The sequence below is a fragment of the Castor canadensis genome, chromosome 10 (assembly GCF_047511655.1).
Source record: "Castor canadensis chromosome 10, mCasCan1.hap1v2, whole genome shotgun sequence".
Lineage (NCBI taxonomy): Eukaryota > Metazoa > Chordata > Mammalia > Rodentia > Castoridae > Castor > Castor canadensis.
Window position 1 is genome coordinate 39,235,884 of NC_133395.1, and position 24,805 is coordinate 39,260,688.

Here is a 24,805-nt window from a genome sequence, read left to right on the forward strand (position 1 = left end):
TACATTATCCAGGGAAAGTCACTGAGTGTCATTTTTTTATAAAACAGGGAAATTGTAATATTTTGTATGCAAAAGAACCTATTTCTTCAATTCATTATTCTATATCCTTCATTTTTTCATAATTTCCTAATGTTGTCATTATATATGCTATCACTTGTTTCTTTACATCAGCTTTAATCTTTTGCATCAATCATTTTAGATAAAGCATGCATAGTATTCAATTATATTCTGCATCTTTTGTACATAGGGTAACTGTAGAATTCTTTCCACATAATGAACAAAGCTGTTTTTAATGAATATATGCACTCTAAATACCTGGTTGTTTATATATAAACTTCATTAATAGTTTCACTTCAAGGATTTCAAATTAATGTGTTAAAATGCTCATAGTTCTTTGACACCCTTTAGTTTACATAAATATGTGACTCGGGTCTGAAATAATTCCTTACCAAAAACATAAAATGTCCTCAGAGTCTATGTTGAATTTGTCATCTTATTTTAAACATCTTTTCTTGTTTCAGGCTCAGTTTATACTTTTGCTTTGCTTACCCTTGTTTATTACAGGACTAACCTTATTCCCAACCATATTCACAGGAGGTTGGTGACAGGATCTTTCTACAACAGTAGAGAAGTACATGCACATCCATTGCTTTGCAACAGCGATGCAGAGACCCACTAGCCATGAGGAGCCTATAGCCACTACTCAAGCTGATCTTGCTTTGTTTGTTCTCTATGTAAATCTTCATTCCATCCAGTGCCTGACTGTGTTTTCTCAGATGACTCAAACAATGAGGTCAAAGTGTTGAATGTCTTCTATTCATAGACAACAGACAAGCACTTATATAAGCAATGGTATTTTCTCATACTCAAGCATGGTCTGATAATCTATGCTGAATATAAAAAAAGTGATATCTAAAATATATCAGTATAAATAAAGTGACGATACTTACAGAATTTTCAGAGTTCATGTAAGAAATCAATGCATAAAGTCCCTAAATAACAGCTCATGAAACAAAATACTTTATTCAGTATGGCCCATCTCATATTTCACCTTCCTCTACTTATACTGTTCCAGTGGCCCCAGGACAACTGATAGATATTTTTTTCTGCAAATTCCTACCATAGAAGAAAAATGACTACCATTCTATTGTTAAGTTTCATAATTATATCCTTAAATTCTTTGTATTATAATTCTATTATTTTAATGAACTTAAAATTTATAAATTGTTATGCTCTAAATTCAACAACCATTAATCAGTGATGACACTATAACAAGATTTCACATTATTTCAAAATGTCACATTGTCTTTCTCAGTTTGTTTTTGAAATTATTCATACACAAAATATTTACCATTTCTTGCTAAGATTGCAAAATGCATGTGTTTTGTTATTCAAAGAACATAAGTGAAATTTTGCATCTCCATTCCAAATTTCATGGCACTTTTCCAGTAATCTTAAAAAGTATCTTAAAAATTTATGAAATCAGATAACATTAAAGCAATTTTAGCATCCAAAAGTTTCATAGTGCAATAAATTGAAGAGATTTTTCAACAAATATTTAATCATTTTACCTACTGGTGTTTATATATTTGGAAAAGTATTAAACTATATGAGCTTCTTCACCTAGGAACTTCTATATTGTCAGAAGAAATAAAAAAACTCAAAAGAAAAATAACCATAATATAAATTAAAATTTTGGAGAAAAATACTTCTGTAATTTGTTCCCCCAAGAAAACAAATGGTCCTATAAGCTTTTAAAGGTGAGTTCCACTATATCTTCACTTATTAATTTTGTTTTATTCCCAAACAAAATTTTATATGTTCATTGAGTATAACATGATATTTTAAAATTCATTCCGGAATGACTAAACCAAGCTATTAAATCATTATCATACATAATTGTCTTTTATTGGGTAAGAATGCTTATACTACAGTGTCTTAGAATTTTCAAGAGGACAATTCATTACATTACTTATAGTCACCATCATGCACAATTTACCTCTTGAGCATATTATTCATATCTAACCTAAATTAGGTAAACTTTTTTCTGCATCTCCACAACATTCTCCCTATTTACCACCCCTGAACCTTTGTTATCATCAACTGTGCTTCTGTGAGATCAACTTTTTGTATTGCAAATGTAAGTGAAAACATGTGGCAGTTGTCTTCTCTGCCTGGTTATTTCACCAATCATAATGTCCTTCAGGTGGACTCACGTGATCACACATATTACCCATCATGGTAACATCAGGTGTAATAGTTTCTGTGTCCTGAAAATCCCTTATATCTGTTCATCTGTCATTCTCATCTAAACCCTAGCAACCTCCAACCATCTTATTTTCTCCATGGTTTTGTATTTTATAAAACCACACAATTTGAATTGTACAGAATTTTCACATTAAATAGTGATAAGTCTAATAGAGTACATGAGAATTTCTTTCATATCTTTTCATGGCTTCATGGTTCATTTCTTTTTATCACAGTCTAATAATGTACCATTGTCGGGATGTATCACTGTTTATTCACCCATTTTCCAACTGAAGAATATTTTATTTGCTTCCAAGTTTTAGCAATTATGAAAAAAAACTGCTATAAACATCCATAGTACATAGTTTTGTTTTCATGATTTTTCAACTACTTTGGATAAATTCCAAGGAGTAGCACTCTGTATTAAGAGGATAATCAGTTTTCTGAGAAGTTGCCAAACTGTCTTCTTAGGATCTATACCATTTTGCACAACTCCCAGCACTGACTGAAAGTTCCTGTTTTCCCCATAGCATTTGTTGCTGTGATGCCTTTAAATTTTGGCCATTTTATGAACTGTGTATTTGTATGTATCTCACTCTGCTTTTATTTTTTAATTCCCTAATAATAATTGATTATGAACATTATTATATGCTTATTTTCCATCTAGTCTCAACTGTACCAACAAGGTGTTTGTTTGGGTTATTTCCCCATTTCTTTTTTGTTTTATTATGGTTAGTCATTTTCTTATTGTTGAGTTTGAAGTGTTCTTTCTAGATTTTCTATAATAGTTTATTATTCGAAGTCTTTTGAAAATATTTTCACCAAGTTTTGTGGTTTGTCTATTTTCTTGGCATTATATTTTACAAAACAGAAGTTTTTTTTTTATTCATTTATTCATATGTGCATACATTATTTGGGCCATTTCTACCCCCTACCCTCCGCTCCCTCAATCTCCCCCCCACCTCCCCCCAATTCTAGGAAGAATCTGTTCTGCCCTTATCTCTAATTTAGTTGAAGAGAACGTATAAGCAATAATAAGAAAGACAAAGCATTTTAACTAGTTGAGATAAAGATAGCTATACAGAGAGATTCCTAGCATTACTTCCATGTACAAATGTGTTACATCCCAAGTTTATTCATCTCTGACCTTTTCACTAGTTCCTGATCCCCTAAAACAGAAGTTTTTAATTTAAAAAAAATTCCATTGGGTATATCCCTAGGAGTGGTATTGCTGTATCATATGGCAGATCTGTTTAGCTTTTTAAGAAGCCTCCATATTGTTTTCCAAAGTGGTTGAACTAGCTTACATTCCCACCAGCAGTGTATGATGTTTCTTTTTCCCCCGCATCCTTGCCAACATTTGTTGTAGGCAGTGTTTTGAATGACAGCTATTCTAACAGGAATAAGGTGGTATCTTAGTGTGGTTTTGGTTTGTATTTCTTTTATGAATTAGCATTTTTTTCATGAGTTTTTTTTGGCCATTTGGATTTCTTCCTTTGAAAAAGTTCTGTTTAGTTCATTGCCCACTTCTTTATTGGTTCATTGATTTGTGGGGCACTTGTATACCCATGTATCTTGCTGCACTATTCACAGTAGCCAAGCTATGGAAACAGCCAAGATGCCCCACTACCAATGAACAGATTAAGAAAATGTGGTATTTATACACAATGGAATTTTACTCAGTCACAAAAATTGTTTGTTCTCCCTCATAAGTGGATTATAAACCAAAAACAAATGCAGTAATATTATTGGACATGGGTCACACACTAAGGAGAGAACATATACAGGAGGAATAAGGAAAGGGAAGGAAACCTAAATTTCAAAGTGGTTGGTATGCCCACTGTAGAGGAGTGAATAAAGTAATCTTAAACGGCAGAGGCCACTATGGGAAGGTGAGCAGGAAGTAGTGAAAAGGTCTGGCAGAGATGAACCAATGCAGGTTAATAAAAATGTGCATGGAAGCAATGCTAGAAATCTTTCTATATAGCTGTCTTTATCTCAAATTAGCTAAAATGCTATGTCTTTCTTATTGTCTCTTATGTTTTCTCTTCAACAAAATTGGAGAAGAAGAGGGCAGAACAGGTTCTGCCTGAAAGCGATCGGGGAGGGGAGAGGGAGAGAAGGGCGAGGAGCAGGGGTCTGAGGTGAAAGAACATAGATACATGTGAATAAATGTATGGACAATAAAACATTTCAGCTTATTGTTTTTTTTTTTATTTCAAGGATAATGACTTTAGTGTTATGTCTATAATGTCATTATTTTACTGAAGGCTGTCTTTTATGAGTTTCATAGTTTTTTACTTTATGTTTAGTTCTATTATCCATTTTGAGTTGATTTTCTGAAAGATGTAGTTTCATTCTGTGTCTAGATTCATTTATTTACATGCACATGTGAATATACATGTCCCTGCAGTATTTATTGGAAAGACCATCTTCTTTTCATTGTTTTGTTTTATTTCTTTGACAGTGATCATTTACTAGATTTATGTGAGTCTATTATGATTCTACATATTTTGTTCCATTTCTGTTTCTGACTTTCATCATTACCACCCTGTATTCTTTACTGTAGCAATTTCATAAATCTTGAAGTTTTACTGTATTTGTCTTCTAACTGTCCTTATCCTTCAACATCATGTTAGTAATTCTGGGGCCTATTCTTTCCAGATAAACTTTAAAATAACTTTGTTGACATAATAAAATAATTCACTGAGGTTTTGGCTTACAATTCATTGATTCTATAAATCAAGTAGTGATGAATTGACAGCGACACTATTGAGTCTTTATATTCATGAACATGATGTTGCTGTCCATTTATTTAAATGTTAGATTTATTTTATCAGAGCTTTATAGATTTTCTCAACACATTATACATATTATTTATATTTTGTACCTAAATGTCTCACTTGGGAGGCAATGATATGTTTTAATGCAAATATCATTCTGTCTAATTTTAAAATTTTACCTGATCTTAGTTTGCAGCAAAGTATTTATGTATGCTAAACTTATATCATAAATTTTACTATAATCACTTATTAGTTCCAGGAGATTTTTCTTTTGGACTTCGTGTATAAGAAATGATAACATTTTATACTGTGTATGAAAACACTTTTACTTCTTCGCCCCCTATATGCATACATTTAACATACTTTTTTTACCTTGTGTTTTTTCTTTACCAGGGACTAACAGTGAAATGTTGAAAAGTGATAAATGAAAAGATCCTCATTTTATTCTTTTTTTTTCACTTTTTATTGTATATATTTGTTGTACAAAGAGGTTTCAACATGTTTTTCCAACAATGCATGCAATGTACCCCATTAAACCCATTCCTGCTGTCACTCTCTCTAAGTAACCCCCCTTTCTTTCTTGGAACCAGTTTCATTGTTTTTTTTTTCACAGATGCATATAGAATTAAACATTTGATTTGTTACTATTTTATATATATATATATGTATGTATAACTTGTATGGTTTTTAAATAGATATTATTATCCAGTTGAAAGTATTTCTCTTTATTCCTAGATTACCAAAAGTTTTTGTCATGTTTTTTATTTTTATCAGAAGATTTTTCTGCATCCATTAATAAGACAATATTTTTCTTTAGCCTTTTGAAGTGATTGATTGCATTAACTGATTTTCAAATGCTGAACCAACCATGCATGCCTGGGATAAATCCCACATAGTTGTGGCAAATAATTATTTTATCATTTGATTCAATTTTTTATTTTGTTGAAATTTTTCATTTATGTTCATGAGAAGTATCAATCTACTTTCATTACTTATAACATCTTTGCTTGTTTTGGAAATAGGGTGATGCTGACTTCATAGAATGAATTAGAAAGCATTCCTCCTGCTTCTATTTTCTGAAAGAGATTGTAGAGAACTGATAAAATATTTTCCTTAAATATGTAGTATATTTTACCAGTTAGTTAATCTGAGTGTGGTGCTTTAGATTTTGAAATGTTATTAATTATCAATTTAATTTGCTTAAGAGATATTATCCAATTCAAATACAATTTATTCTTGTGAATTTTAGAAGATTTCATGTTGGAAAAGTTCACATTCATTTTCAAATTTTCAGGCATAGAGTTGTGCATGATATACTTTTATTATTCTTTTAATGTCCAAGAGACTTGTGTTGATCCCTCTGTCATTTCTGATGTTAGTAATTTGTGTCTTTCTCTCTTTTATTCTTATTTAGTCTGATAAGAAGCTCTAAAATTTTTATTGAACATTTAATAAATATTTTAAGCTCAAAAAAATTAAACTTGAAAGTTAACATTATATAATCTAATAAATAATATTTGCAAAATCTACTTTAACATAACATTTAGTGAACAAATTCTAGATTCTTTCTTATTATAGTTAAAAGGAGGACAAAATGTTTTTTCTATTATTAGTACTTTGCTTACTTTACTGGAGTCCTGGTTAGACATGAGACAAGAAAATTAAGTAAGAGGTATGATTTGGAAGAAGAGGTAGATTGACCTAATGTAGAGATAGAATGACAACCTAGAACAATATACTATATGCAGAACTAATGCAAAAGTTCATCAATTTTGACAGTCATTAAAATATTAGTGTTCACTTATACTAGGTGTAACCACAGATTTTTTATTACTATGAGAATATAACAAAAATATTGTATAGGAATTGCCTTAGCTGGGAATAGGAATAAATAAAAGGGTTAGCAATGGAGATAACAAATATGCTATTAGTTTTTATTAAACATTCTAGCTGCATTTTCTGTTGGTATAACTTGAGGGAAATATAACAAAGAATACTAGCCATCTGATTTATTTAGCAGGATGTGCATGTTTTTTCAATTTATTTATTATAAATAAATGACATTCCTTGGATTATAAGACTTGACCCTCTTAAATACATTACTTAAAATTAAGTGGAAAATTATTTCATAATTAAAATTTCCTTCTGCATGAATTTTTTTAAGTCCTACATGAATAATGTACTTCAGAGTGAATACTAGGCCATGATTAAAGGACTTGGGCAACTATAGAATCCCCAAAAATTCCCATAATTTTTGTGTACATTGATATTGTCTAGATCCTTAAAGTTATTGGAAAATTTGATACTAAGGAAATGTATGATTGCACTGAGTCTGATTTGAAAAGCTGACCTTTGTATCATACCAATTCTCAAAAAGATAACCATAAGAAAAGACAGAAATTGACAAGTTTGTGAATGGGAGAACTTAATTTATAATATGTGAACTCTACAAAATGTATATACACTTAGTGAAATTCCATCAGACATCTATGAGAAAATGTTGGCAAATTAAAACTATTCTATAATTTCTACAGCAGAATACATTTAAGTAAATCTAAAATGGAGAGCAAATACATTTATCATAACTATTAGACATCAGTAAAAAGTGTAGTTCCTATAATGAAGTAACAAGCCAGAGAAAGGCCATAAACATCTCTATGTACCTATGGTTAATAAATATTTGATCTTTTGAAAATTAATCATTGTTTCATAGATTACCAATGGCAAATTGGCTTAGTATAAATATTTTGAAAGTTGACTTTCAATGTTGTATAAAAATATTACTTCATATGGACTAGATTCTTAAATACCAAAAGTAAAATTAAAATTAATAACATTATAAAATTACTGAATTATTCTGTAAACCAAAAAGTCAGGAAATTTCTTTAAATAAAGTCTCCCAGTATGAACCATGTATAAAAGTTGCTACTTTAGTTATATAAAAATGAAGAATTTTAAATTAATAAATTTAATGATAAATTAAAATTAACTGCTAAACAGATGACTTTGATTATGTACCATATACAATGTCAATCATAAGGAAAAGATTATTGTTGATCTATAAAAGAAGATTATTTGCCAAACAAAGGAAATATTTATAAAATTAGACTGAAGATTTTAATAACAGCTGATATTAATGTAGCAATTATTGTTTACTGGACAATGTGTTAAGCATTTTATACATATTAATTTATTTTGCAATCACAAAATCTATAAAGTTGATATTTCTATCCCAATTTTATGTTTAAGTGAGCTGAGGCAAATTAAATAATGTACTAAAATGTGTTATTTTTGCCTAAGTTTTTAGTGGAAGCAACATTTGACTGCCAATTCTCCACAATCTATGCCCTTTGTTCATTTGTTACATTGTGTTACAGAAAATACCTACAGGTCAAATACATGAAAGATCAGCTTTAATAGTAAATGTGGGAATGTATTTCAATAGAAAAACAGCAAAACCTCTTGCAAGTAACATATTGAGAAAAATTTTGAAGTAGCATTGTATAAAATGTAAGAATATGAAGAGATTGGAAACTTCAATTTCCTCAAAACAAATGAAAATGAACAGCTACCCTGATGATATTTAGTAATATCTGATAGAAACATATGCATAGCTATGCCATGTTCAGAAGTCCGTCTTACAGAAATATATATGCACCAAAAAATACATAGAGTTATTAATAAAGACATTCATCACAGTGTGGTAATTTTCAATAACAAAGAGCTATATCCAATTGATAAGTTCATCACTGGAAAGATAGATTTACAAACATGTCATTAATATATGCATATATGCATATACATTCATATTAGCATATACATAAGCGTATATCTGTGTCTCTCTATATATGTCAAATGGAATGCAGTTAATATAATGAGTTAAATTATCATAGGAAATGGTTTTTTTATTGTTAAAGTTTTATTATAGCAAAAGGATACAAATGAAAATCAGCCAAGGGATGAGGTATACAGGGAAGAGTCTAGAAGAGGTCCAAGTACAGAGCTGCTAGTCATTTTCTTCCTCCAGTCATGGACAGATGACCCTCTCTTTGTCATCATGTGAGACAAAACACATATGAGCATTACCAACCACAGAAGCTCACCCATACCTTTGGTGTCCAAAGTTCTTATTGGGACTTGGTCACGAACTACCACATGGCTGACCATTAGTCTCCAGCTCCTCCTAACACCTTTAGTCATCACTTCCTATGGAGGCCATAACTGATACTGTCAGACTCTAAGACTCCTATTACAAGTCACATTGTTGGGCTATCAGTAGCCAAAGTCCCCTCCCTTGTCCCTGAAATTTTGTTTACTTACCCAAAATTTTGGGAAATGGATTATTTTTAGCAGTATTGGATCTTGAATTCAGGTCCTTCCACTTGCTAGGCAGGCACTCTACCACTTGAGCTTTTTGCTTTACTTATTTTTGAAAAATGGTATATTGTTGATATCCAGTTCATCTGGACCACGATCCTTTTATTTACAGTTCATAGCTAGAATGACAAGCAACTGCCACCATGCCCAACTTTTACTGGTGCCGATGGGGTCTTGCAAGCTTTTTGCTAGGGCTGGTCTCAAACTGTGATCCTCTTCATTTCTACTTCCCATGTAGCTATGATTAAAAATGTGAGCCGCCACTCCTGGCTATATCATTAGAAATCTAATATTGAATGGAGAAAAGGCAGTATAATTTATAGGAATTATGCTTATGAAAATGAAAACACATATTCTAAGCAAATTTGTATTTATCTTTAAACACATGAAATGTAAATTAATATATTTTAGATGCACTGAAAAAGTCTCACATCAGGTACATTAGAGATGATCCATTGTTTTTATATGGTGAGGGAGAAGAGTATAAGAGTTAACATTACGTAAAGAATACAATAAAATTAAAAACAGAAGCTAAAAATGCAAGGAATCTTAGTTTACAATCTGGTACATTTTCTGTATTGTATAGGGCATTTATATTTATATATGGTTGAGTGGAAATAAAATCATGCATATATTTAATAGAAAATTTTTCTTAATCTTTTCCCTATGAATTGAAACATTGAGAATTTTGAAGAAGCTTTTATAATCATATTAAAGTCAATATCAGATATCCTTGAAAATATATATATATATATACACACACACATATATACATAAATGCATATTAGCTTAATGCTTTGACATTTCTCAACTTAATATTTTCCTGCCTAAGGCTGTTAAAGTACTGGCCTTCCTTTAATAAGCATATGTACAATGAATAAATAAATATGATTATGTGTCCAATACTTTTTCATTTAATTCATAATCAAAAAAATTTTTAAAGATAAATTAACAATAAGGAGCTTTTTGAGACTAAAAATAAAACAATGTAATTATATCTAAAACTAGTATATTATAATATAAAATATGAAAATAAGATTTAAAATATATATGATTATTAAAGTACTTTATGAGTTATTTTTCTTTTTAATTCCAAGTGAGTGTAAACAGAATGATGAGGTCTAATTTCTCATATTGCCTCTTGAGATTTTCTCTTGATCTTTTATAGGAGGTGAATGTTGGATGACTCATTCAATATGATTTAGTGCCCTTGAGGAAGGTTGAATAGAATAGCTCAAATAGTGAAGATGAATTCCCTGTAGTAACTCAAACTGTCGCATTTTTAAAAGCTAGAAATATTTTTTCACACAATTAGCACAAAATCACATTGTTGGGGATTTGCCTTCAGGTCATTAACTAATATGTTCACTAACAACTTGCACAAAATGAATTGAGAAAAATAAGTTTCTGCCTGATTCAAAACTTTGACTGATTTGGAATTAAACCATTCTTAGTAGGATTCTGTCAGTATCCTTACATTTGCTATTTATCTGGTAACCCTGAATGATATCCAATAATGTGTTTTCTAACAAATCTAACTATTTAGTATCTAAATACTTTTAATTTTGCTTTTTCCTACACATTTAATTTTGCTTTCCCTGATGGTAAAGAAGTATGCTTTCATCACAGAAATTAGAAAGATATGTTTGTTCCCTTAGTAAAATTTTATATGTATTAATGTTGGGATACTTATTCTATGTATAAAAGTTCATATTTAACATTTAATATTATGACAAAGATTAAAAATTTTAGAAAATAGTACAGTACTTGTAGACAAAGTCTGAGAAAAATGAAATTTGAAAAATAATCCCAAAACTTTAGAAATGACATTTGATATCAGTATGTAAATTTCACTTTAGGCAGGATAAGAATTCTCTAAATTCCGGTTATCATAGAGTTTCATGATAACAAATAAGATTCACATTTATTAATAAGAATAAAGTGATGGAGCAATGAGGTTGTAAATGAACTCATACCAAACTAATTCTATTTCATCACTCCCCCTTGTGACTCTGCCAGACAGATATCAAGACTTTGCTTAAAAATTATAAATTAGTTGCTTTGAACAAATAAAAATGTGCTAGTTCACCACTATTTCAGGAATTCTTCTCACTGAACATCAGAGATGTGTAGATACACTGAAGTAGGTTTGGAACTTGAATACTTCTTTGCTTTCTTCTTCACATGTTCACACAGACCACAGATACAACTTTAACAGATATCAAAGAAAGCAGGAGTAACATCAGACATGAGCTTCCACTTCCCAGAAGTGAGGTAGAGCAACCTCTTGCCAACTGGGGATTTCTACTCTGTTGGTACTGTCAGCCACCTCGAGGATGCCAAGAGAAGGCTTGAGTAATTTAAAACCTTTTCTAGATAGAAAAGGGAAATGAACTTCTCATCTCTCTCTCCAGGATACAATGTGTCTGAGCAAATCTAACTTGACCAGTGAAGCTGACTTTGACTTAGAAATTTTGCCCCCAGGAGGCCCTGAGCTCAGGCAGGCATGGCCAGTTAGAACAGAAATCTTCTGATATATTCATTTTCTGTTTTTACTCCATCTCCATCATATCCAACTCTTTGTCTTCATATTAATATCAACAGGCTTTGATAGCAATAAATATTAACCCATTATAAAGTGGGTAAACTGCAGTTTTCTCCCCGAATCTTCACTTTTTATCCAATTTACTAATGATAAATTTTGCCACAGAGAGAAGCAGAAAGCCTGAGAAAGTGACATTGTTAACATCCTGATGTTGAACTTCTAATTCTAGAATTGTTAGGAAACAAATTCCTGCTGCGTAAGCCACCTATTCTGTTTTAATTTGCTGTAGCAACCCTTGGAAACTAATACACTTAAGTATAGATATGAGTTCATAGATATTATACATACCTATGCATATTGTGCTTTGGTAGTAGTATTGACAAAAAGTAGAGATTGTACCTAACTTGACTTTATCTCACATAATAACCTATGTGAGAAAAATTAAAAGACAAATTTGATATTAGTACAGGGTGATAGACATGGATCTAGTTGAAGTTTCTTGCAGGCAGGTAACCACTTTTCCCAGCAACATTTGTTGAAGAGGCTGTCTTTTCTCCATTGTACAGTTTTGGCACCTTTATCAAAAATGAGGTGGGTATAGTTGTGTGGATTCATATCCGGGTCCTCTATTCTGTTCCACTGGTCTTCATGTCTGTTTTTGAACCAGTACCATGCTGTTTTTATGCTACTGCTTTGTAATATAGTTTGAAGTAGGTACTGTGATACCTCCAGCATTGCTCTTTTTGCTGAGTGTTGCCTTGGCTAGTCACGGTCTCTTGTGTTTCCAAATGAACTTCAGGGTAGATTTTTCAATCTCTGTGATGAATGTCATTGGGATTTTAATGGGAACTGCATTGAACATGTAGATTGCTTTCAGTAGTATAACCATTTTTAATGTTGACTCTACCAATCCATGAGCACAGGTCTTTCCATCTTCTGTAGTCTTCCTCTATCTCTTTCTTCAGGAGTTTGTAATTCTCCTTGTAGATGTCATTCACATCCTTTGTTAAATTAACTCTTAGGTATTTGATTTTTTTTGAGGCTATTGTGAATGGAACTGTTTCCATGTATTCTTTCTCAGTTTGCTCATTGTGTTGTATAGAAAAGCTAATCATTTTTGTAAACTGATTTTGTATCCTGCCACCTTATTGTAGTTGTTTATGGTATCTAGGAGTTTTTGGGTAGAGTTTTTTGGGTCTTTAAGGTATTGGATCATATCGCCTGCAAATAAGGATATTTTGAAAAGTTTCTTTACCTATTTGTATTTCTTTTATTTCTCCTTCTTGTCTAATTGTTCTGGCTACAAATTCCAGTACTGTGTTGAATAGGAGTGGGAGTAGTGGGCATCCTTGTCCTGTTCCTTATTTTAGGAGGAATGGTTTCAGTTTTTCGCCAAGTATGATGTTGGCTGTAGGTTTGTCATATATACCCTTTACAATGTTGAGGTACTTTCCTTCTATTCCTAGTTTTCTTAGGGCTTTTATCATGAAGTGGTGTTGGATCTTGTCAAAGACTTTTTCTGCATCTGTTGAGATGATCAAGTGTTTTTTGTCTTTGCTTCTATTGATGTGCTGTATTAAATTTACAGATTTGTGTATGTTGAACCACCCCTGCATCCCTGGGATGAAGCCAACTTGGTCGTGGTGAATGATCTTTCTGATTGTTGTTGGATTCAGTTTGCCATTATTTTACTGAGTATTTTTGCATTGATATTCATTAAGGAAATTGGCCTATAATTCTCCTTTTTGGAGGTGTCTTTGTCTGGTTTTGGGATGAGAGTAATATTGGCTTCACAAAATAAGTTAGGCAGTGTTCCTTCCCTTTCTATTTCATGGAACAGTTTAAGGAGAGTTGGTATTAGTTCTTCTTTAAACATATGATAGAATTCAGCAGTGAATTCATCAGGTCCTGGACTTTTTGGGGGGGGGAGGCTCTTGATGGCAGCTTCAATTTCTTTTTGTGTTATAGATCTATTCAGGTGATTAATATCCTCTGGTTCAGTTTTGGGTGGTTGTAAGTTTCTAGAAATCTGTCCATTTCTTCAAGATTTTCAAATTGATTAGAGTATAGGCTCTTAAAGTAGTCTCTGATGATTTTCTGGATTTCTGTGGTGTTCGTTGTTATCTCTATAAATGGATCAAGGACCTAAATATCAGGCCTAAAACTCTGAAGTTACTACAGGAAGGAGCAGGAAACACTCTGGAACTAATAGGCATAGGCAAAGACTTCCTCAATAGAACCCTAGCATCCCAGCAACTATGAGAAAGGATGAATAAATGGGATTTCATAAAATGAAAAAGCTTCTGCATAACAAAAGAAATGGTCTCTAAATTGAAAAGACTACCCACAGAGTGGGAGGAAATATTTGACAGCTATACATCAGACAAGGGACTGATAACCAGAATATACAGGGAACTTAAGAAACTAAACTCTCCTAAAAGCAATGAACCAATTAAGAAATGAGCAACTGAACTAAACAGAACTTTTTTAAAAAAAGAAATTCAAGTGGCCAAGAAATACATGAATAAATGCTCACCATCTCTGGCCATAAAGGAAACGCAAATCAAAACCACACTAAGATTCCCCCTCACCCCTGTTAGAATAGTCATCATCAAAAACACCACTAACAACAGGTGTTGGCAAGGATGTGGGGAAAAAGGAACCCTAGTACACTGCTGGTGGGAATGCAAGCTGGTGTAACCACTTTGGAAAAAAATTTGGAGACTTCTTAAAAATCTAAACATAGACCTGCCATATGATCAAGCAATCCCACTCCTGGAGATATACCCAAAGTAATGCAACACACGTTACTCCAGAGGCAACTGAACACCCATGTTTATTGCAGCGTTATTCACAATAGCCAAGTTATGGAAACAACCAAGATGCTCCACTATTGATGACTGGATCAAGAAAATGTGATACTTGTACACAATGGAATACTACTCAGCCATGAAGGAGAATGAAATTTTATCATTTGCAGGTAAAAGGATGGAACTGGAGAACATAATTCTGAGCAAGGTTAGCCATGCTCAGAAAACCAAAAATAATATGTTTTCCCTCATATATGTGGACATTAGATCTAGGGAAAATGCAGCAATGTGTTTGGACTTGGATCACAAGACAAGGGAGAGCACATACAGGAAATATGGAAATAGGTAGAAAACCCAAAACATGAAAACAATTGATGTCCCCACTGCAGAGGAACTAATACAGAAACCTTAAAATGACAGAGGTTATCATGAGCAGGGGATCAGGAACCAATGTAAAGGTCAGTTAGAGGTGAATCAACATGGGTCATAACACATGGGTACATGAAAACAACAGTAGACTCTCTCTGTATAGCTATCCTTAACTAGCAAAATGCTTAGTCTTCCTTATGCTTATGTCACTTCTTCAAAAAAAAAGGGCAGAACAGGACCTGCTTGGAACCAAGTGGGGAGGAAGGAAGGGTGGGGGCAGATGGCAGGGTGGAGAAATGACTCAAATAATGTATGCACATGTGAATAAATGAAAAAAAAACTAAAAAAAAAGACAAATTTAACTTTATCCACTTTATTAAGTGACACTATTAAATTCCCATATGCACCTGGATCTAATTCTGAGCTTTATTTTATACTGTGTGGGAGATTGTAGTTTGTTTCTGGCAACCAAATTCTTAGGAAAGTTATTAGTGAAGGGATGTTGAAAATACAGACTGGCATACAAGGGCTGGGGACATAACAAGTGGTAGAGTGCTGTACAGCATGTACAAGGCCCTGGGCTTAGTCCCCAACATGGAAATAAACAAAGTTGTTTTTCCTCAGGATTACAGGAGTGTAATCTCAGCCCTCAGAAGGCTGAGGAATCTCAAGCTCAAGGCCAGTCTTGGCTACATAGTGTGACCCTGTCACAAACACACACACATACACACATACACACACACACACACACACACACACACACACACACACAAACACACAGAGACTGAGAGAGATTATGTTTAACTTTACAATCTGAACTGTATGGAATTTAACTTAATTTCCTCATATACTCAATAGTGCAATGCCTACACTAGTAAAGATTGGTACAGAAATCAGGGGGCCTATGCCTTGATGCTGTGGTAGAAAAAGTGGCAATAAAGTGTCACAGTGTAAAGCTATTCATACAGGGTATATTATCACTAATCTCCTCATAGTTCACTGTCACTACTAGAAAAAAGAAATGTAGCTAGTGTATAATAGCCCAGTTTTTTAAAATCTCAATGAATTCTTTTGATTATGTGATTTATGTTAATGAGCCTAAGACTATCTTTCAGATTTTGTCAGAATTTTTCCTCAGTTAAACATGAATGAGTAATATGATTTACATGAATTTTTCTTTACTTTGCCATATTTTTAAGTAGTTGTGTTTCTTGTCGTATGCAAGCAATTAGTGGTGTCATTTTGTCTTTAGACTAAAGTAATTAATATGTATTATTCTGAAATTTCATCATTTAGTGATAGCATGATTATGTTACATAAACGTGCATATAAAATTCACAACTTATAAATGTTTTTAAAAGATTAGACAGCAGTTTTTAGTCAATCATGATAATTTACTAATGATTTAATAAGGTATACTTACATAATCAATTTATACCTGTATTTACTTTCTTAATGCTAGAAATAAATAAAACAGAACATAACACTTTATGTTTGATAATGCTTAAACATAAAAATTTCTAATACATGAAAAATACAAAATAATAGAGAGGAAGGCAATTTATCACATGCTTAGCACCGTTATTGCATCCATCAGGTTGTGTGGCAAACGTGGCATTACTGATTAAAATCAGTAAGCTTCTCTACAACAAAATTAGAAATAAGGGCAAAATAGTTTCTGCTGGGTATTGAGGGAGTGGGGGGAGAGGGAGGGGGTGGGGGCAGGGGGGAGAAATGACCCAAGCCTTGTATGCACATATGAATAATAAAAGAAAAAAAAAGAAAAAAAAATAAAATCAGTAAGCTTTGCTCACAGGACTGTGATTGGATGATTGAGGCTTGATCTTCTGGCTCATGCACATGTCTGTGCTCAGATGTTTTTGGCTTCCAGTGGGATTTAAGGCAGTGAATGAAACTGTTAGCCAAGTGTCACACCTACAGCAAGCTGGCCCAGATATAGTGTGAGGACAGTGGTGTAGGTAGTAGTGGGTAGTTTTAGACAGATAAAAGATTTTTTGAAGTTCCGCTGTTGTCAACTACTCATATCTCTGTGGTCAAATCAAGTCCCGTGGTTTAATCTAGATTAAGAATGGAAGAACAACTGGAGTGAACATCTTTAGTGGTGAAATATGAAAGCTGTTTTTGCAAACCACTAAACTTTCAAAGTTGAATTTCTAATGCTTATGGATGAGGTTTTTAGAAGAGTTTTACAATTTGTTGTGGCTTTTTGTCTTGCGGTGATAAAATTTTTGCCTATAGTTTTACATTGTGTTCAATTGAAAATAGATTCAAATTTTATCTTTATTCACATTCTCCTCTATACAGTAATGGTAGTGATGATTTCTATAAACTAAATGCTGGCAAATATATTTTGGAAGTTCAAATATATCTAATTAGTTGCAATTTCACTACTTCAAAGATATAGCTTGTGATGCAAGAGTTTGAAAATTAAAAGAGAGAGTAGAATTGTGGATAATATAACATATTCCATTTAAATATTGCTGAGTAAAATTCTTACCTCTTTATTGATTTTTCAGAATACGAATACCAAAATTATGGGCACAATAATAATCATTATTTTATTTAACAAGACAAACATCTAGAACAATTTTACTTTTGTTAACCCAATTAAATGCACTTTTGTTCACTCAGAATTTAGTTTGTCAAAATTCCCTCAGTAAAAAGTCTATAATTTCAGACTGTTCTAATATTTCCCTAACTTCTGTAACTATACAATTATTTGCTTTTGGAAAATCTTAATAGTCCATGTTTTAGATTTCTGTCAGGTCTATTATAGTTTTTAAATATGTTATATAGTATTCTGAACATAAGATAACCTCTAGTCTAATTTCAATTTCGTCCTGAGTTTGTTATTTTTTACTTACTTTCATTCTATAATTTTCCATATACAAAATCATATGCTAAAACTATTTTAAAAGAACTATATTATATAATACACAATATCTAAGCAATAGTGTAGATATCTTAAAATAAATATTAACAAAAACAAATAGCACTTTTAGAGCAATACTTATTCTCTTCATTGTTGTAATTATTCCTTAAATAATATAAATCATAGTCAACAAATGAGAGATCAATAATGTCTTACAGTATTTCTTGGAAAGATACCCAATACTACCATGAGAATTTGGAATTTATTCGGTTAAATGAACAAGAAATCATCTAGATTTTACTACTTTTATGTAATTTTTAGACATTTTGATTTAGGTGAGTTGGTAAGTGTTTAAAACTATAAACAGAAAACCTGAGTTTGGAAAAATGCATGTCTAATTATATACTTGTGGTCTTTCACTATCTTGCCTCAGTTTCTCCTTGTAAAGAATTTACAGATATAGCTTATTCTCTGGCAATACAAAGACCTCCAGGGATTTATAAGAAGAAAACTTTTCACATGTACATAGGCAAGACTAGGTAAGATAGATTATTTGGACTTTAGTGAGCTGGAGAACTTAACATCTCATGAAAATGGAAAATATTCACTCAGTTCTTGTCAACAATTGTTTATAGCATAACTAAGATTCATTTTCTATAATATCATGATTATTGAACACTTCTCTCTAAAACAGACACATATTTTAGAGAGAATATCTTTTTATATTTCATTACATTCAAATGTAAATGAAAATTGCATTTTGTTATAGGATATAACTTTAGGGCTAAGTTAAATTTTGTCCACAAAATTCTTATCATTAGCTCAATTCAATAGATGTTTGTTGCCATCTTTATTTTAATATTGATAAAACTAAAATTTAAGGAGGATGAGTTACTTGGTTTTGATCACATAATTTAAAAAGATGCAAGCAAAAGCTTGGTTTTAGACTGTGATTGAATGCTAATACTCTGAGAACATATTTATGAACAAATATATACGGCTTAAAATGAGAACACATTTGCTGACACGTAGTAGAAATTACTATCATATCACATTATATTAATGGACTTTACATTCAACACCTTTCTGAGATTGCACAGTATTACCCCTCAGTATTTTGTGCAGAGACTGGATGCTTTACAGGCTGAGAGGACAGACTCATAACCTGTCTGAACCTATGAGTTCAGATTCTATCTCTGACATAAACAGCATTTGTGGTCTTTGGAAAGCCCAATATGTCTGTACATCTGTTTCCTTGTCTATAAAATGGATACTGAAAATACTTAGTTTTTTTTGCAAAGATGAATTAATATATGTAAATGTTTAGGTAGTTCTAGCATGTAGTCCTATTTTTGTGTTAATAGTAGCAATATCTCTATCCATGTTCAGCCACTTTGATAAAGAAAGTCAAAGTACATCATTATAAGGAATCGTATAATTCCTTATGATAGATATTTTTTAGGTAAGTACAATGCAAACTGAATCAAAACAGCAAAGAACACTTTCAAAGGTATTATGAACAAGAATCTAATCTGAATGAGAGAAGTGAGAAGTGGTAGTCATTAAACGGTGCTGGTGGAGGAAATGATGGGGATTGCTATATGGTTTGTTTAAGTAAGGAAATAAGATAGGGTATATCTTCAGAAAGTGAATCAGTTCAGGTTTCTGAGTTTATATGCTTACCAATTGTATAGGTTTTATGACAGGTCATTTGAGTCAGGCTAAGATGATATGGAAGAAACGTTTTTGTAAAATAAAATCAAAAGAAGTGAGTAGCACTTTTCTGGGTGATTAACCCGTGTGCAGTTTGAAGTCAAACAAGTGTGAAGGAAGTAGAGATAATGAAGGATACTTATGATCCAGTTTACAAAGATTACATACTCTGAAAAAGTGAACAGAAGTCTGATTAGAAGATCAAATAGGATACAAGTAATATTTAATATCCAATGCTTCATTAAAACTGTATCTTTTATTGGAGAAAACAGGACAAAATTCATGAAATACAGTAAGAAGTGAAGTAATATACAGTAGCTCCATTTTTGGGAACTAAAGCCATTACCTAAGAGGTAAATTAACAAGGTGGTATGACTGAAATACATACAGGACAAGTAGACAAAAAGAAACTCTTGTAAAAGAGGTTGAGGATGTAGAAATTTTAATAAAATCTCCCAGGACTGCGGAAAGTGATGTGAAGACACACAGAGCATAATGGAGTACAAATGAAGGTGGAGAAGGATGTGTCTGGGAGCCTCAGACCCGTAGCCTTACATAAAGGGAGTTTAATAAGTAAGTTTAGACCTCATGGCTTCCTTTTTTTTTTTGTACTGGGTAGGGATACATTGTGGCATTTACAAAAGTTCTCACAAATATATTATACTTGAGTTCACTCCCTCTGCCATTGTCCTTTATCCCATCTCCCCCCATTCTTGGAATAGTTTCAACAGATACCATTTTTTCCATTTACGTGTATCTGTACACAGTATTTTTCTACATTCATCCCCCTACACCCTCGTTTCCCCACATCCTTTCCTTTCCCACTGGTATCAACCCTCCCAGGCAGATCCTGCTTGGTCCTGTTCTCCAATTTCATAAAAGAAAAAAAATGACATTTTGTTTGTTTAATAAAGGAAGATTAAGTCTGTCATTCCTAAGAAGTATCTGTAGCATTCATGTAACTTTTCTTTTCTCAGATTAGTAACTGTTTGCTGTGTCTGAGGAAGGGCTACCTCAGTGGGAACACTTGAACACTAGTGGTAGAACCCATGAAAGAAAGTGTAATTGCTCTTTTGGCCCCCCACTGCAAATGCAAAGCTACCACCATCTAACACATTGAAGGTTATACTTTAGTAACATTTTAATAGCAAATTGATATGAAAACCAAAAGAATACCAATCGAGAAGTTCAGAGAATATCTCTTTAGTAATATTATTTAAGTGAAGTAGTTATCTTACTATTTAGACAACTTTTAATTTGTATGCACTCATTTATAAAAAAATACTTAAGTGTCTATACTTGGTACTGAAGCCCTCTCAACAATGTTCCCACCTTACTTTTTGAGGCTTATAATCTTTTAAATCCTAATATGTCAATTATATAACACCTTGATAATACTCTCCTGAGTTAACCTGGTTTTTCATTTTTCTTACCCTTTCCTTTTTCACCTGATAAGGCCCAAATACAAAGAAGATTTTCCTCTCTTCAATTGGATACAAAAATATTTATTATATCATTATTCTATGTAATTGTTATATACAGTTTGTCTTACATCTCATAATTTATTTGTTGTCTTAACTTTCTTATCATAAAAATTTTCTAAAGAAATAATATCTTGGTCAGTTTCATACACTCTTGAATATTGGTGAATGATTCATGTATAAAGGAGAAAAAAGGTATTTGTTAAACAGAATTGTTTGAGGGGGTGGACAGCTTCCATGGAAACCTTTTGTATCAGGATCTCGTGTGTTTGTCACTCTAAATACCCAAATTAAATGTTATGTAAGAATGAGTAGCATTTTGCATTAGTAGCATCAAGCTGTACTGCTTTTATTTAAAAATATGTATTATGAATAAATTATTTCAATAAAAATTGGTATCTATTAATATACCTGAAAACTTTTTAAATTATCTGCTTAAATATATCTAACTTATGTGGAATATAAAATATAATATTTGGAAAATACAAATATTACATTTTAGTAGAAATTTTATTGGAAATTTTGATTAGTGTGATAGCAAAATAACATAGATGTCAAAATGAATTACATTTATCTAAGTTACTTAAACCCTTGGTTATATAACTTCTCACTCATGGAAAGTGCTATAAGATCAAAATTTCTTTGAGGAAGAGCTGATCCTAGACTTATTATTTGCATTGAAAAAGTAGAGAATGAAATTCTGGCCAGTGTGCCCTTTGCTTCCACTTCAACCTGAATCATTACTGCTTTAACTATGATGCAGTAATAGAAGTTTTCTGAGAGAAGTCATTGGTAACTATTCCCAGTTAAAGGCAGTGCCTGACCACACCATCAAAGAGCTAAATGATTTATTTCTCCTAACAACTGAAGTGTGGAATCTGAAATGACTCTTTTTATGTGAAGAGGAACATCTCAAAATGATTGTGTAAGATACAGAACAGCATAAATTCCTAGAACTCTAAAGTTGTCTTGAAGGCTTGTTTCATCATCTTTTGAGGTAGGAACAATAATAAAAGTTTTTTTTCTCTTCCCTGTTCCAATTGGAGTACAAATCTATCAAGTAAATATCTGCAAACCACATTTTCTAATCTTCTCCAAAGCCAATGATTTGATCTTGGATCTGGGAACAGGTAGATGGAGTGTTCTCTGAAATGGACTAATTATATTTATGTAGTAATCTTTTAAAGGCTGTTGAATCCTGCAAATCAAAAAGCATGTCTCTTTTCATGTTTAATCCTTAAATCTATTCATATTTCTTAGTAGAGTGATAAGAAATATATGCTCCATCCATAAATATTGAATTTTCCAGAAGTAGGAGCACCTAGGAGATGTTTTTTCCTCCTATAAATTTCTTATATCCCATTATTCAATACTAGACAAGGATCATGAATAGATGACTTCCGATATATTCAATAAAACCTATCAGGTATTTGTTCACCCAGTATTAAGTGTTCAAAATGTAAAGTGATGGTAAATAAAGTACCATATCAAACCCTACAGCTTATAATTTTCTGAAACTCTGTATTCAACTCTAAACTGCGTGACTGCACTTTTGCACAATTGTTTTTTAGAGCAGCAATCAACTAGATAAATTACCAACATAAATATTTGAGAATAATCAAATTTTTCACCAATTACCATTGCATGCAAACTGTTCCACAGTTTCCCATTTTAGTGTATAAAGCTTTTATTCTAGATTTGGATAATTGTTCACCCCCTCTTCTCTAACTTTAATACAGTTATTAGATAGAGTACTTCCTCTCAGTGAGTTGAAAGAGTATAAGTAAGATGAAGAATAAAGAAAAAAATAGGGAAACCTATGAACATCACTAAACGTTTTTGTACTATCACATATTTTAAATTCTTTTTATTACTTTAATGACCTCTAACAGATCATTAGAAGTAGAAAAAAGTTGCAGAACAGATATTCTTCAATACATCTGAACCTAATATACAAAATGTTGCATTTCACTCTACTATTCTAAGAGCAAGTGTTAAGACAAATATTTCCTTTTAATTTCTTATCAGGGGGATTCCTAGTATTCACCCAATGTCTCTGAAAATAAGGGACAAAGGTAACTTCTACAGTTATTGCGATTGATGCATCTTTTTTTTTTTTTGAAAATAGTATTTACTCCAGAGAGTAATCTAAATTTTAACTATTCCTAAAGAACTATTTTTAATTTTCATGATTTTATTTATTTTCCTGGACCAAATACCGAACCCTGTAAATTTCCAGACTTTTATCTGCAACATCAACTATAGTTAACTTCACCTTCAAATTCATATGGGATAGCAGTGATCTTAATGATTCTCTGATTACATCTTCAAATCACATTTCTGTTCTATTTCATCATTGCACATTTTTTCAGCAACCCTGTTTTTGCTGTTTCCCTGAAGAGCCCTATTCCATTGCTTTAGGATTTTTGCCTCTTCCTACAGGGCTTTTTCCTCCTGCTAAAGGGAACTGTGTTCTTCTTTAAGAACAAAAAGTCACAAAGGACCTCCTCCTTCTTCCACAGAGCCTGTTCTTCCATCTATAGAGCTACACCCTTCTTCCTCAGGACTGGTCCTCCATTCTGATTGCTCTCTCCTGATGCTGCAGGACCTTGATCTCCTTATGCAGAGATCTGATTTCTTCTTCATGAGCTGTTGCCCCATTCTGGAAGGCTTTATTCTGTTGCTTGAGAGCCTTGATCTGAACTTTGAGGGCTTGATTCTGTTGACAATAAGACTTTCTTTCTGTGTTCAAGGAATTGATTTTTTTCTCCAGATAATTCTCGGCTCTCTAAAATCACCTTTTTAAACTTCTACAGTTCCTGGTTTTGCTGTCTCAAGAGCTGATTCCTTTCCCTGATTAATTGGTTGTCCATTCTAAAGGCTTTGTTTTCTCCTCAAAGGGCTTTGTTCTCTCCCCACAAGGGACTTATTTTCCTTTCTAAGAGTCTTGTTTTAATTTTTGGACACCTTATTTTCTCTACAAAGATTTTTTTCCACCTTGTGAGACTCCTGCTTCAGTTTACTTTTGTCTTGGGTACAAGAGAAGAAAGAGAAAAATACATGTAATACCTTCCCTTTACTTATCCATTTCAATTTAGAGATGTCCATTGTTTCCTTAATGTTCTACCTGGTGAATCAGAGATATCTGCTGCAGAAAACATTATAAATTTATTGAGAATTTGTTCATATAGTATTGGTTCTTGGGTTGACGTTTAGAAGGAGTAATCTGGCTGTTAGGACCCGGAATCCTATTCTCCCGAGAGACAGAGAGCCAGGCGTGAATGCAATCAACAAAGCAGAGTTTATTGGGCTGGCTAGCCAGGGTCGAGCTCCCACACGGACACGCAGGACCGGTTAGGAAAGCACGACCCTGAGCCTCTTTAGGGGAAATCTTATATAGACCGCAGTGGCGTGCATATTTTCGTTATCAACATTGGGCAAGCAGGCAGAGCACATCTTGCACGTACCTCACATCTTGCACATACCTCACATCTTGCACGTACCTCCCGCTCACATTCCTCACATTCTATATGCCCTAACCGAGCCCTGCCGCATTGCTTATCTTATCTACACGGGGTGTTTGGTAC

General features: G+C 32.6%; 1 pseudogene; it reads right to left on the reverse strand.

Annotated features, from left to right (window-relative positions):
* Window positions 1–23,537: 23,537 nt before the first annotated feature.
* On the reverse strand, window positions 23,538–24,326 carry LOC141411592 (uncharacterized; annotated as a pseudogene).
* Window positions 24,327–24,805: the final 479 nt, after the last annotated feature.